The sequence below is a fragment of the Hermetia illucens genome, chromosome 5 (assembly GCF_905115235.1).
Source record: "Hermetia illucens chromosome 5, iHerIll2.2.curated.20191125, whole genome shotgun sequence".
Classification (NCBI taxonomy): domain Eukaryota; kingdom Metazoa; phylum Arthropoda; class Insecta; order Diptera; family Stratiomyidae; genus Hermetia; species Hermetia illucens.
In genome coordinates, this window is record NC_051853.1 from 20,027,768 (window position 1) to 20,043,651 (window position 15,884).

A 15,884-nucleotide genomic window follows, 5' to 3' on the forward strand; every position below is an offset into this window, starting at 1 on the left:
AAAATCGAAAGCTTAACGCTTCAGGTACAAAAGGTTTTTCGACTTTTCATTTAAGAACATTTCTAGAATTAACTTAAGAGGGGTTTCCAATAAATTGACAAAATATTGTAATATATTATTAACTTTCGAGAATGGAGAGAGTTATGGAGAGTATTTTGAGGCCCAGATATCATATGGGGACACTATCATAATTTTTTTGGGGGTAGAGGCTTTTAAAAAAGTGACAATTCTCTTGAAAATTGCTATAAAAACTCAAACTCGCTTCGGAAAATAATAGTTTGGTAGCCCTTATGGCTATATTCAGCAGAAAAAAATCTTACACCCCGTTTTGGATGCATTGGAATGTTCCTTCAAATCAATGTTGAACGATGTCATGGGGTGGTATTCACTGTTCCACCAAATTCTATGACGATAGGTTTAACAGTTTCTGAGAAAAGTTCGTGTGGCAGACAGACTGAAAAACAGATAGTAAACCGATTTTAATCCGGTTTTGTTTTTCACAAAAACTACCGTTATTTGCTATCCGGTATCGATGTCTTATTCTGACGAGCTAGTGGTCACTGTTGCTATTTGCTTCAGGTTTTGAATGCACATCAGGGATGCAACTCGTTTCTTAATGAAGAGGCGATCAATTTTGTTGAATGGTGGCTTATTCTGCATCCTGCGCTAGTAAAAATAAGTCAAAAAGGCCGCTATGTCTGTGCTGCAAACAAATTCTATGAGCATGTTTCCATTCTCGTTAGTTATATCGCAGAGGATGACTTCCATTGTGGCTCTGTTCCAACGTTTGTGACGACAGACGACAGAAGCTGTGCCTTATTCTCGTATTTCACTCTTGTTTCCGCTTTTAAAAATAATCGAGAGTCAAACATGTCACTACGTAATAATTTTGTTCCCAGGACGGGCAAGACATCTACTTTGTACGTCTACGACCTGTTCGATGAGTGCTCTAAGAGCATCACGTCTGAACAAGGAGCATATGTTTGTAGCTCATTTTCTATTGCCCTAATTATCGTGGCATTTTCGATCCGATCTCAGGGAGGCTTTGGGTTCCAAGAAAATGTTACATTTACTTTACATTAAGTTCATTTCCGCTGCTACACAACCACCGATCAGTCGGTTCACATTTATTTTTGACGACGTGGAGAACTCACTGTTCACCCTCTCTCTTATGCTGTTTTATATTGCCCAGAGGTAGGGTGTAAGTAGGTATGATTTGGTCAGGGAGCTGTGGGAATTAAATCGAGAACTCACTTGCTAAGATGGGTCTGAACATCCTTGTGTTAAATCACCATGCATTACTCAGGTATTTGCTGAGGATTGCAATGCCTGCAAACCCTATACGACATGAGTGCGAATTATATTGAAGTGAAATCCGCCCTAAGTTCAAACCTGCACCAGGCCAAAGTGAATTTTTTTTGTTGAGGATGCTGAGAGTCCTGGGTCCGCATTCACTTGATGACGAACCGCACCACTTGGAAAGCAACTTACTTCCTCACTTGTGGTCTACGTAATCCTCTTTTTGGGTTAAATACCCAAGTTAAAAAAGGAAAAAAAATCTTGACGGACTATTTCAATATCCTCACCAAAAAAAAATTCACTTTGGCCTGGTACAGGTTTAAACTTAGGACGGATTTCACTTCAATATAATTCGCATTCATGTCGTATTTGCGATTATATATAAATGGAGCGGTTACCACCTGTCGCCACTTTCGGTCACGCTGCTCCCAAGGCAGATGTGAGCCAAGGTCTGATGAGTTGCCTCTGCCCTGGACGAAACCGTCAGTCAAGTTTTTTTCGTTTCTTTTGGAACTTGGTTGTTTAACCCAAAAAGAGGAGTACGTGAACCACAAGAGAGGAAGTAGGTTGCTTCTCAAGTGATATGGTCCGTCATCAAATTTATGCGAACTCAGGAATCCCAGCATGCTCGGAAAAAAAAAACACTCTACTATGGTTCATGCAGAGATAAGAGCCCGAAATAATTAAGACTTGATTTGCGTTTCCCTAGTATTATTTATCATCCAGACTTGCAGTACTGATGAAGAGAATAAATCGTGATAATTTAAACACTAGAAACACCACGAGATTACGCTTAGCTATGTCATTTCTCCCAGGAATAGCCAGAACAGATAGCAGTTTCTCTCTAGCTAAGAACATTCAGTTAAGCCAGAGTGTGCTTATCTACCTTCAATTAGCCGAGAAAAGTGCATTTTGATTGCATTTTGAAGGCATGCAAACAACTTTTTTAATGTCCAGAGCTACATGCCAATAGCTATCGCATCCCGAAGTAGATCCATGACCGCATCGGTCGTAGAATGGGTTTGTTAAAAGTATATTTCCGCTCTGATAAACCACTGACTTCCTCAATGGACGAGGGCAATTTATTATAGACGCAGCACAAATAGCGTGTGGTACGCCACTTGTCACAAATCTGAAGGCCATGACCCTCATAAGGGAAAAAGAATAAAATTTGGCGCACTTTGAATAGTAAAACTAGCTCGTGGAGTTCACGAAAAAAGGTAGAACTCGCTTACCTTTCAATGAGAGTTTCCTTGAATTCTCCAAAAAAAAACATTTTACCTAGTTACAGCCCATTCGTTGTCGTCTATATCACTGAGTCCGGGAATCCAGAGAGAGAGACTTTCAGCAAAACACTCAGGTCTGTTCAGTTTACCCCTGTATTGACTCAACAATTTGGAGGATGCCGCCGCCGTCTCTAAAGCTTTGACATACAGTCAAGCCACCAGACTGTATGTCAAAATGAGCATATTCCCGTTAGTAGCCCAAATACATCTCTTCCGTTCATAAGGCTTCAATATTGCCAGAATCCCCACCTGGAAGACGATGGCATACCCTGGTAGACGGTGGCATACCCTGAAAGACTGTACAATTCAAAAATATTATGTTCATCTGAGAAAACCTTCGCTTTAACTCCACACCCCATTTTTGATCCATTGGTTGAAAATACGGTGCCATAAACTTGCTTCTTCCGTTCTGCCATGGTTGAGAACCCCATTGCAAAGTTTCTTCTAAAGCTCAGCCTACGTGCAGCGCAGACCGAAGCGCAGAATCCTCTTGCAACAGGTCCAGCTTATGATAATGACAGAAAGGCCTCGCTAGGCAGTATTTTTCCTTCTGACAATTATAACGTTGTATGGTACAACGTATTTGATGTAAAGGACGACTGGAAGGATGTGCAGCAACACATTGAAGACATTCGTTGAGCAAACCCAAATAGTCTTAGTAATTCCCACATATGCGCTACTTTGAACTTTGCTAAATTTGTTTCTATTGTACTTCCCGCTCAGCACAAGCTGCCAAAATAAGTGAGGATCAGCTGTAAACCACTTTCGAATGCAATCCCCATTTTTTACGCAAACGCCCTTTTGCAAGTGCAGAAAACTGTACTGGCGTTCTTAGCCTACATTACTATGTTTAGTCTCCAATTAAATTTCACATACGATACCACGGCAAGGAACAAGACATCTGAAGAAAGTAACAGAAGTTGTTCAATCAGTTGCTGAAGGTGGCCTTTGTTATGAATAGCATCAGGTCAGTTTCAATTGGATTTCTCTCTCTTGTTCCAACCCTTCCTTCAAAATCCCGCTGATAATGGTAGGAAACATGTTTGATATCAATATCATCATGTCGTTAATGATTCTTTAGGATTTCATACATGGCTATTAATTGGATTACCGGAAAGATCACGCCGCCTTCGAGCATCCCTTTCCTCACATCCCTGGTTGAATGACTGCCTCTCAGATTTGATTGGATTATACTGGTTCTTAACATACTAGCTATCAAAAGGGTAAGACAACTCTCCAACCCCACTCCGGTTAGAAATTCCTGGATAGCTTTGGGACCTACATTGTTGAGTGTTCCTTCCATGCGTAGGAAAGCACTAGGGGCATATTTCTTGTGGTATGATATTCGTTCACGATTACATCGTGAAGAGCAGTCCCCGCTTATTTTCCTTTGAGGTGGCCATATTGAGAATTTCGACCTTTATATCGTGCATTCCCTGTACAGAGATGGAGCTGCCAAGCAACTAACCGATACCTTGCCCCCATATAGGGCTGGCGTCACAGCGTTGCAGGAGATGAGCTAGTCAGGGACGGGTTTCCTGGAGAAGAGTCACGACACCATATGGAAGTACCTGGTTTGCGCAGAAAGCGGTCCACGAACAAATGTGGGCCAACCAAATTGACCACATGTTGATAATCGAGCGTCGCACCTCCCAGCCTTGATGAATATCAGAATATAGGGGGCCAATATAGACCCGGATCACTATTTCGTTGGCATGGTGCTCCTAGCTCGAATAACGACACTTTTCTCAGAAACGGCTATACCGATTGACACGAAATTTGGTGAGAAGGTCGGAACTATGAACGCCCAGACAATTAGTTTCCTTCTTTTTCTTTAGTCTTTGCCCTATTAAAAAGCCAGGTCCGCTCGTCGTGATCGGTTGTGCTAAATTCCCATCCAACATATCAAGCGACCGTTGTTACGACCGACCTTTTGGTCGCTTACCGCCGACTTCGATGTTCAGACCAATCTTAACAAGTGAACTCTCGTTAGCGCGACCTACGTGACTATACCATCGAATACGCTTCTCTCGCAATTTTTCCACGATCGGTGCAACCCCATATCAAATCGTGGATATCCTCATTTCGGATGTAATCAAGTCGTATTACGCTACTAGTGCAACGCGATATCTTCGTCTCCATTACTGCAAGACGTCACTGTTTTTTATAGTCGGCAAACACTCAGGACTATAGAGGGTGATAGGAAGGACGTTGTCGAATATCTTGAAAAGGACTGGGAGGAGAGTAATTGTCTGAGTCTATATGTTTGTCTTTCCCTGGTTTCAGGATAACTATTATCCTAGCGTCTTTCCAGTTTTCCGGATAATAATGAATTTTTATAGTTAGAGACGAATGGAATAGGCTTCAAAAGTTCCTTCCATTAAAAAAAAAACAGAAACACCAGTTTCCTACTTGTTTAACTTGGTGCCACATTGTGAGTATTATGTATTTTTCTTACTTTCAACAGTCTGTTAAGCAGTCGTAAATGCGAAAGATAACCTTTTTATAATTAATTTAATATGCCCCAATAAAGATCCTGTGTGCTGTTTATGGCATGATCTTAAAGTCATCCAATGTCATTATAAGCTAATATCCATTATATTCACCAATGTTAATTGTTTAATTATTTGTAGTAATTTTTTTATCATTTTCCATTTTTTGCTCCCTATATGAAGTGGTTCTTGAGTGGAGTCTCAAGTGCAGATTTTAAGAACTTGCAAGTACTCGTGAATTCGGGATGTCATTCTATTCAAACAGAGAAAAACGTTAAATTATATTTTCGCACCAATATCTTAAGTGGATATAACAAGTTCTCAAGAAAACCTTTCTTTCTCGACATTTCGTTTCAGAATTTCAATTTCCGTCTTTTTTTATTGGTGTCACCATACAGACTTTGGGTTTGGCAGAGTGTCCACTTAGAAGTCCTTGTTTGCAATTAGCAATTTTTCGAAGGTTGTTTGTTCTGCTAATTTCATTTATTGTCTGAGTGCTAAAAAACAAAAGAACAATCTTTTTTTATTATTTGTGCAATAACGGATAAGAAGTCAATGAAATATAACGTGGGTTTGGCAATGACTGCTCGCCATAAGGCCAGGTCAATGAAGGTTAAAAGGTATTAGCACTGTTAAATACCAATAAGAGGTTGCACTTACCCTGCAACAATTATTAGATACTTATTCCGATTTATAATCGAAAATATCTTCCTTTTAGTTGAAATGGTGCGAAAAAGTATATTGAGGTAAAAAAAACATAAAAATGACTTTGTTGGGGCTCGAATTGCAGTCACAATGATGGAGAAGTTGCACTGCTGCCGACCATTAAAAATTATTATTTCTAGCAAAACCTTCTCACCAAGACTAGATTCTGTGGCTTTATGGTCCTTACTTGTTTGTGAAAATCTTTCAGCGAGAAAAGCTTTAGAATTTTCTGAGCTTTGTGATTTTTATGTGGTCTTAATTCGAACTGTTCTAGGTGACTATATGCACCTCTGGAAAGTATCTGTTATATCTGGTTAAGAGGCCATGCATTTCTCTCAAAACCTGATGTTCAAATCAATCAAGAATTCTCTTCTAAGGAACAACTCCCCTTTCCGGAACCCTAGAATGTTTACTAATTTTGAATGGAAATTCGTGTATGGTTGTACTGTTGGGTTAAGCAAATGACTCTACTAATACTCAGAGATTCTAGTCCGGGGTTACTAGCAAAAACCATGGGAAAGCAACAGTGAATCTATTGTGAATTTGAAGGTAGCAGGTAGTCATGTATCTGTTTATGCTTGGTAAAATTAAAGCTAAATATTTTATTAAAAAGTGAAATTTTACAAAAGATATCGGTACTCAAACAATAAAAAAAGCCCTGCATTACCCCATTGTGTAATTGTAACGCTTCAGTGCGGATTGCTTCCTGTCGCAGAAGATTAAATCAAGAGAACTGCAAGAAGTCCTCCGAAAATAACATCAAACTACCCCTAGCATTTCTAACATATTCGCAAGTCCACAGATACGACACCAACACGAAGAACGCCAAACATGTCAATGCTTTTCTCCCACAATACAAATTGCTGTAATAATAATAATAACCGTTGGAGCAACAATTCAATTGCATCCGAGCCTTGAAGTATGTTAGAGCACTTCATTCAAGACTGTAACGATATTTTGGGATATGTTTTCCCCCCATTGTCAATAAATAAGAAATTCCGTTTCTTTCCCCCTTTTTATAAAATCTTTTCGAAACATTTTGGCCGCTTTTTTAATATCTTTTCGAAACACCTTGGTCGGCAGACGGGACTTGAAAGAGAGTGTTTGTCATCCTCGCATTCCTCACCTCGGTCTCCTGCCTGGCCTTTAGCTGTTTCCACGGGCGTTCAATGAAGCGGCAGAGGCGAATTCGCGGTGGCAGGTTCACGCCGGACGGGTATTTTTTCGAAGCGTCCACCGGCTCGTCGAAAGCTCTCAGTCTCGACAAGGATACCCACTTGTACCTGCCTCAGACGTCGAGCTTGAGCGAGTGCTCGCCTGGTTCCAGAACTCTAAAGGCGCTTGGTGGTTGCAACGGCCCCCAAGGAGCGTCCACCTGAATGAGGACCTGTGAACACGTCTCGAGGTCCCTGGGAGTGCCAACCTTCGTTGTCGCGTAACAGGTATCTAACCCTGCTCTGAGTACAGGGTCAGAGGGGAGGCACAGATTCTCTCCGTAAACCATCTCTGCGGGGCTGGCAAGTGAGCTCCTCTCGTTGGACTGAATGGAGACCGAGAAGGACGAAAGGTAAGGACCGCGACCACGACAGATCGCCATTAAGGCGGCCTTTAGCGTCCAGTGTCAACGTTCCAGCATACGATTGGACTGTGGATGGTATGGGGTAGTCCTATGTCGTTTGAAACCAAGGAGCTTTCCTAATTCCCCGAAAACAGTAAATTCGAATTGCATTCCCTGGTGCTTCAGGCTACCACGTAAATCTGTCGATGATCACGAGCCAATACTTGAATCCGTGGGACTCTCGCCGAGGGTCGATGATGTCGAGATGGATGGAAGCACTGGATTGACCTAGAGGATACACCTACTTCCTTTCGAACGTTAACTTTGCACCTCTGGTACGCAATGTACTGCACTCGACCGTTGCCAGATTTGATTCACCCGTTGATAAAGAGCAGCACCTACAGCTGTATCTGAGTCATCAATGAATGCGACTAGAGGTGCATCTGCTGATTAAATGCCAGCAGTGTTGCATTAACAAGCTGTTGTTTGACTCGAACGCATGGATGGCCGCAGCAGATCACCCAACCTTGCAGGAGCCTTTAGTTTTGAGCCCAGACAAGTAGGCGTTCAAGATCGCTTGGTTATGAGCGGCCTTGGGCAAGACACGACAATAGAAGTTTAATATACCCAAGAAGCTTCGCTGATCCTGGAGATTCTTCCTGGATGAGGTTTAAGCAATCCTTTGTGCTCATGGGTTCGTATGCCCCAATAAGCACCCTGGACTGATTCATCCCTGGTAGGCCCGCCCAGTATAGTTCCCTCAACCGTTCCTCTTCATTTCTTAGTGTCAAAGCCATGAAACCGTTTCCGATTCCACAGAAGGGTTCTGGCCCGTGTAAAGGCGATCCTGAGTCTGATGGGTGATTGCATTCTCCTCTTTGCATTCATGTGCAAAAAATCGAAGGTGTAGAACAATTTGTTTATCTAGAAAGACGTCGCTCGACGTTATATCCACCTCTGCTCTTTTGTGCAGAATTTGGAAATGCAACTATCTGAACACCAACATCAAGTGAAAACCGTTTCTCTGAATTATTGCGTTTTGTGACGAAGAAATTGGTTATGCAGTTCTGCCAGCTCAGTGTAACCAGTAAAAAGTAGAAATAACATGGCATGCCAATGGACGAAACCATGAATGGCAAAGTAGCTTTTCTCTGATTCTCCTCTTTTTATAAACTATAGGTAGTTACTTGTCGGCTCTCCTCTAGCAAAAAATCATATTAACGAACAGTAAACATATACCTCTCATTTTATTGCCTAGAAGGTGTAGCCTGTGTAGCCTGTCAAATTAGAGTTATACATATACCCCCATGAAATTTGGATATCTAATATACAAAGCTCGCTAAAAATAGCAAATAGATTTAAATTGAAATAAAACAATTCACAATTTTGACAAAATTTGGTGGTATATTCAATGATATTTAAGATAGGAGACCATGTATGTGCAATTTCTGATGACGCAATGTACCACAAATGTCATATCCGTTTACTTGGTAGATGCTATCGTTAGTCGGTTAAATACCCACATTTGTTCGAAGCCACCACATGACTCCATATTATTTGTTACAAAGCCAAATTTAAATTAGCTACGGTTTAGGAAATTTCGAATGTAGGGAGCAGAATATGAACATCTGAATACGAGTATAGAGGTGGAATGAAGCTATAACATTCAAATACTTCAAATTGTAGACCAGAAACGATTCATGAGGGAGTAATATCTTCGATAAAATAGAAAAATTGCCAATCAAGGTTAGCTACTAATTAAAATTGCTGAGCGCGATATTTGTGTCAGTAATTTAACGCAGAACTCAAGAAAAATGTTACTTACAATTTATTTAATATTCCGAGAGGTATCCGCAATGTCCCATTGCCCAACGAGCAGGTGCTATGCATATTAACTAGTCTTAGTAAAATGTTTACTACCATCCCTCACATTATTCGTATTAGATATTAGTTATATCTATATCGTTCTGCATAACGATCAAGCAATAAATATCTTTAAATTCATTCATCACTTCAATAATTGCTTATATATAGAATGTAAAGAGATAAAAAAGTATATTTATTGCAAAATCTATCTATCTATATATTACATCTCAATTTTCATTCTATGTTTGATACCTCCACCTAGGAAATTCCTGTTTTCACTTCTTTACTCTTCGTGATCTTCGTAAATTGCTATGTCAAAGACCCTTCACTTGCTATTCACTAGGTTCAGGTTATCATACAAACCCCCTCTACTTCCGCTCACTGTACTCACTCTATCAATTGTACTTAGTAATACAAAGATAGATATATCTAAAGATGTCTGTCCATCTGTCTGTCTGTCCGTCACACGCATTTGTCTCGGAGACGGTTATAGCGGTTGACACAAAATTGAGTTACATGCAAAAGGGGGGTGTAAAATTTTTTTGCATCAAATATAGTCATGTGGGATATTAAATTAAAGGTCTGGGTTAATACTTTTCGAAGACGGTCTTAGTTTTGACATTTGTTGGAAGGGTGGGGAGTGCGGGGGGTTGAAAATGATCATTTCTTTGAGGGGGCCAGTCTCAGAAACTACCCAACCGAAAAATCTGAAAAAAAAAACGGGAGGCTGCCACTGTATGGCGCCTAGGCTCCGAAATACCCTCCATACCGATACCTGTTCATATAAAGTTAAAAATAGTAGATTACCATAATTTTTAGTAATTGCCACGAAAAAACCCCTTAAGCTCACCTTAAATCACGAAGTTTGGTGCAAATCGCACTATTACTAACGAAAAGTCAAAGTTGTTGCTTCTTTGAAAATTGAAGACTATGAATGTCAATATCACCCGAAAGTAGATACTCTCACATAATATATGGATATAATACGTGCTACGTACTAATAAATACACAAAACCTTTCGTACCTGAAGCATCCAACTTCCGGTTTCCCGACTTGTTCATATTACATCTAAGCAATATCAGCTATAGGAACATTATGTACCGAATTTGTGGCATATGATTTTTATCAGTAGCGTGTGAGAGAAAAGAGTGCCAACAATGCGACCCTTCTGAATAGTATTCCCTGAATTATTGAATAATGAAACAAAAACGAAACATATCTATTCTTATTTCTGCAATTTTTTGCTGAATACACTGTGCAATTCCAATTAGATACCCCGAAGAGGGGTTTGTTCTAATTAATGTCCCTAGTCTTAACCACTAGATCAGTTTTCTTAATATACAAATGGTTCCTATATCATATTCACCGACACTAATGACCTATTCAGTGCCTCCTTCGAGCGACAATGGAGGAAAATGTACTTTAGGTCCTCCGGATATTATCGGGATAGTTAGGTAAATTATCCACTTTGAACATGGGCAGGTATCTGAGTCATCCTCCTTGATCCGTGAAACATTTTATGTGCTTATTAGTGACCATCCGTTAAATTCTCTGCTTTTGATCTCGGGGATCAGCCTGTATGAGCAGCGAGCCTTTTCCGATCATTTTCATCATTTTTCGCTTTTGCGACCTTTTTCATGGGCCGCGTCTTCCGAGGCTAGTCTGGAGGTACGGTATGCAGTGCAGCTCTCCAAACTACCTAACCAAACACAAATTTGATGGTATTAATATAATAGTTGACTTGCCTCAGGGGAAACCAAATTATTGGTCTCATATACATATTATGGATAACTTATTTTAAAATTTTTCCAACAGTCCGCATAGAGCTTTACCGACTTTAAGCACCAGTACCATCTTCTATCATTTTCATGAACATCCACAAAGCTTGCTCAAATAACTCCACTAACGAGTCCGACCTAAACTTCACGACGAGCTTAAGATTTTTATTTGCGATACTGCCGGGACTTGCTCCTATACTGTCACCCTCCAGTTTTCTTCTTCCTACCCGAGATGTAGCCACCGTCACCCAAAGCCTCTGGTTGCAGCCACCACCCTCCCTTTTTTTAGATAATGACTATTGAATAATCATCAGAAGGAGGTCGGGACCTGTCATTCACTGATATATTCCATCATTACCACAGGTTTGCTTTAACCACCTGACTTCTGATAGTCTTCTTGCAGACATGTACTTCTGCCTCCAAGTGAGTTCTACCTACCTCGTAGGGTTCTCTTCTAAAGTATGCTTGGCAAGTTTATTGTTCAAGTTAATCAAAAGACTTCTTAAAGGTTTGTTCATCGATTGCTGTCACATTGCAGTCTGACATTGTTTGCATCTTTTGACGTCCAGGTCTGCAGCTTCTGATTTACTTTTTTGATTGCACCGAGTGTAGTGGTTCCTAATATGCCATAGGATATCAGAAGCTTGTAAATCACGAACAAAGGCGAAATCTACAACCGAACTGAATTCTCTTTTCAGGCATTTACTATATACTTGTCAGCCAATATGATGGTAAACTACAAGAAAGCTTCCAGAAGACAAAAACAACGGCCCTGCATTAAAATCATCGACAAGCTCCGCTTCTAAGAGGTCCATTTATTACGGGAATGTTCGTCCCGATTGGTCGTATACATATAGGACATTCGAAACATTTACTCAAGGAGATCTGTATTCTACGATAACAGAAGACCTATCCCCTTTTATATGGTGTTTAGGAGTTTATAGGCCACCATTGCTGGTAGTCGTTTTACCCTTTTTTTCAAGTCCTGGAATACTATATTTTTCTGGTTTAATACACGCATAATGCAGGTCCTAAAACCCAATCTGTTCCACTAATGCAATGTAAATTTTCGGCTTGTGATATGCAAGATTCCGTCCTTGCATTGGATGGTGATCCCACGCTTTTGAAGTCACACTGGGGTGTTCTATTGGATCGTTTTTTGTTTAGCCTAGGAAGACTTCAAACTACCTCTTATCGGACTCTTTCAGGCCTAACATGCAATCTTCCCCTGATTCTTCCGAATCATGCTAAGATTTTCTCCGGGATCTTTTAGACCGGGATAAGTTTTCACTTTTTTCGGTATGGATGAATGGCTCGATATTGAAACGATAAGTACGTCAGGGCGAGTCTCCATCTTTTCATCCAATTTTTGTCCTTCACTCCTTTGTGAAGTACAGGGCATTCTCTCCATTTTCTCCGTTTCCAGTGAGACTTCGTTCATTATCATCATATTTCAGGCCATGCAAATAATAAGTTAAAAATTGTGACAGTGACTTGCTTGCTGGCACTTGAACCGTTTTTCCACCTATCGAGATTTACATACGTCTCATTTCTTGGGATAGGAACGCGTTTTTCAGGTTTTGCCTAAAACAAAACCTTATTAAAATCGGTTTACTGGCTTCCTGTTGGCCCGTCCGTTTGTCTGTCTGTCTGTTTGTCGCACCTATTATCTCAAAAATGGTTACTCCTATTGATACGAATTTTTTTTAGAAAGGTGAGACCGGTGCATCCTTTTGGAAGCAGTGAGTACCATAGTTCCACGTTGAATTCACGGAATGTTCCCCATATATGCAAAGAGGGGTGTCAATTTTTTTTCATCGAGTATAGTCGTGTCGGATGTCAAATGAAAGGTCTCAATTAGTACTTTCCGATATTAGTTTTTATATTGGTTGCAAAGGGAAGGGTCGGAAAACCCTCAATTACTTTAATAACCCGTTCTCAAAAACTACTCAACCCAAATATCTAGTCTAGTCCTTAGGATCAACCCATTCTAGTCAAACAAGGTTAATAATAGTATTTTGTACAATCGAATGGATTTCGATTTCTATCTGGGATCATGTTGGTCACGATAGTGGAACATTTGGTGTCAATGCTTCAAAGCTAACGGAGGCCAAAATGTTCTTTATTGCATCCTAAACGATGATAGAATTGAACACCGCCTATCGCAACTCTTCCTTTTCTTAGTCGTGTCCCGTTGGGGGGTTGGTTCTTCTGGATCGAGTTCGTTACTTTTTCCGGCCATAAGTTTGGCCTGGTTGGAGTCAAAGCGCGTCCAAATCACCGTCTAGTGTGTCATGCCATCGTTGTTACGGTTGATCTTTGAGTTTTTTCCCGTGGACTTGAATGTTCAGGCCAATCTTTGGTAATAAAATCTTACCAGCATAGATAGATAGCATGACCACACCATCGAAGGTGTTTATTTTGCAATTTTTCCTTTACGATAGTATAGCCCCCATTTCGATGTGACCCTAGAAAATAACACAACCGATATAACGGTGGAATCTTTGCTTTCATAACCGCGAGGCGGTGTTCATTTTCGGTGACTGCCCAGCATTCACAACTTAAGGTGACAAGAGGGTGAACAACGCTGCGGCAGGTTTTGCATTTCAAGTACTGTTGACATAATTTAATAACTAATCCGCTGAGATCATCGATCCAAAGTACTTAAATTGCACAGTTCTAGATAGGTCGATATTGTTAATAGTGATCTTAGTTCTATCCGGGCCAAATTTTGAAAAGCCACCTAAGATCAGCTCTGCTCTACGCTAGGAAGATACCATGTGCGTAGTGCTCAGATTAGGTCGCTTTGAATTGTACAACTAGAACGAAGATATGTGTTAAGGAAGCGCTTCCTCGGTGAACGTCCACTGTACCACAGCGTGGTTTCGATGCCTGATACCTACCACTACTGCTTTTTAAGATGCGACTAGAATAACTTTACCCAACGGATAAGTTCTTCCCGCACCAAATTTTATCGCAGTACATACCAGGTGGGGGAACCAATCTCGTTTTTGTATGGTACGCAATGCCTTCTCTCGTCAAAAAAAGCAATGTAGAAAGGAGGACATTTTCCTATGAGCTACCTGTCAATTGTACGTCATTTGTTGACAAACCGGGTCGTTTAAAGGTAATTTCAACAATGTCGTGAATACACTAGCCTAGGATGTTCTGCAGAATATTCACGATATACGACAATAGCCGAATTGGGCGGTAATCTGAAAACTCCCCCAAACTCGCTAATCAGTTGGTATGGTTGGAAAACTCATTGAATGAGAGTGTCATATTCCAGTTCAGCTGTAATGTCCTCAGGTATTGTTGCTTCCACCAGTTGTATTCGGTTCAGCTTCTGCTGCGCTGATAGGGGAAATTGCGGCGGTATCTTACACAATTCGTCGATCAATAAGCGGACTGACGGCTTGTCGTTAACGTCGGCTCGATATTCTGCGCATACTGGTATTGGTCTTTGGCTAGTCGATATAGATTTCTCTCATTTATCGTTCCAAAGCCAAGTATCGCAGTTGGTAAACCACTTACCGCAAGATTGGTATCATCGAGAGAAGGCCGCTTTATGAATGCGCGAAATCCTACCACAATTTCATGTTCGTTCAATAATCGTGATGGTCGGTATTTACTTGAATAAGATCATTCCACTATTTGACTTACAGCGGGCTGTTTCACTCTTCATGTTGTTTTAACGATGTTTTGATCCAGAATAGTAATATTCAAGAACAATAGTCTTATTTGACCCAACCATTTTGTCGAAAGCGGTGATGAAATGAAGGCTTTCAATGAGAAAGAGGTTGATCTGCGTTTTACTGTTCCTACTATAAAGTGTAGGAAGATAAGAGTACCGTCTAACAAGTTTGACAAATCATGCATTGATAAGTACGAAGTCTTGAGTGTTGGTAAAATTGAAGGGGTTGTTCATTGAATTTCTGCTATTAACCATCAACCTCACCTGATAATTCCCAAAATAACTAAGTAGGACACTTTATTTTGAAGTTTCATGGAGGTCAAAATTTTCGATGCATTTGCATTTATGGCATTTAATTCGGCAATGATGTTGTCTTTAAGTCTTATAGGGTGACTGGCTTACTGACGTTCACGTTGCTTTTGAAAAATCCCCATAAGAAAAACCCAGTTATACTAAATTGCATGACCTGGCTCGGTAATTCACATTCTCATTGCTAGATATTAAGCGGCCACCAAAAATGACTGCTTTTGTTGGATATGTCATGAGTTATGGGGCATGTTGCACTGTTTTGTTAACCTCCAAGTTATGGAAAAAGTAGCCTTCTGTCATTGCAGGGTATCACTCAGAATTGACGGGAACTGGGCTTCCCAGTCCTTAACAACGATGCACATCACACCGTCACTTCTTGGGGATTGGGGATGCAAAGATTGTTCTTGATATTCACGAAGATTTTCTTTGGCTTAAATGGATTTTGCTCACTGTCCCCGTCAATGTCAAATGCGTTTCCTCGCTGAATATTGTTTTGTTGAAAAATTAGTATCGATTTGATAATGCTCAAGAAGCTGATCTGAGAAAGCACGGCGCGCAAAATGATCTATGGGTTTGAGCTGCCCTGAGTCCCCCACCTGGTCCAGATCATTTTTCAGATCTTGCTTTACAACAACAACGTTTACCGATGTAGGATCACTTTTAGGTGCTTGGAATTTACGCTGTAATGTTGATATATAGTATTTCCACTTCTAGTTAACGACGTTCCAGATGGAGTTAACAATTTTCCAAATCAAATTAATGGCTTTTCAAGTCAAGTTCACGTTTTTTTCAAACCAAATTCACGATTTTCCAAATAAAATTAATATTTTTCCAAATCTAATTCACAGATACAGATCATTACGTAGTCTAAAAAAAAACTATGTTTGAAAGGTGACG

At 40.4% G+C, this 15,884-nt stretch overlaps 1 protein-coding gene across 3 annotated transcripts in view; it reads left to right on the forward strand.

Annotated features, from left to right (window-relative positions):
- LOC119656881 (ABC transporter G family member 23) overlaps positions 1 to 15,884 on the forward strand; it is a 224,617-nt gene that overhangs the window by 205,182 nt on the left and 3,551 nt on the right. The gene's annotated exons all lie outside the window — the stretch shown is intronic.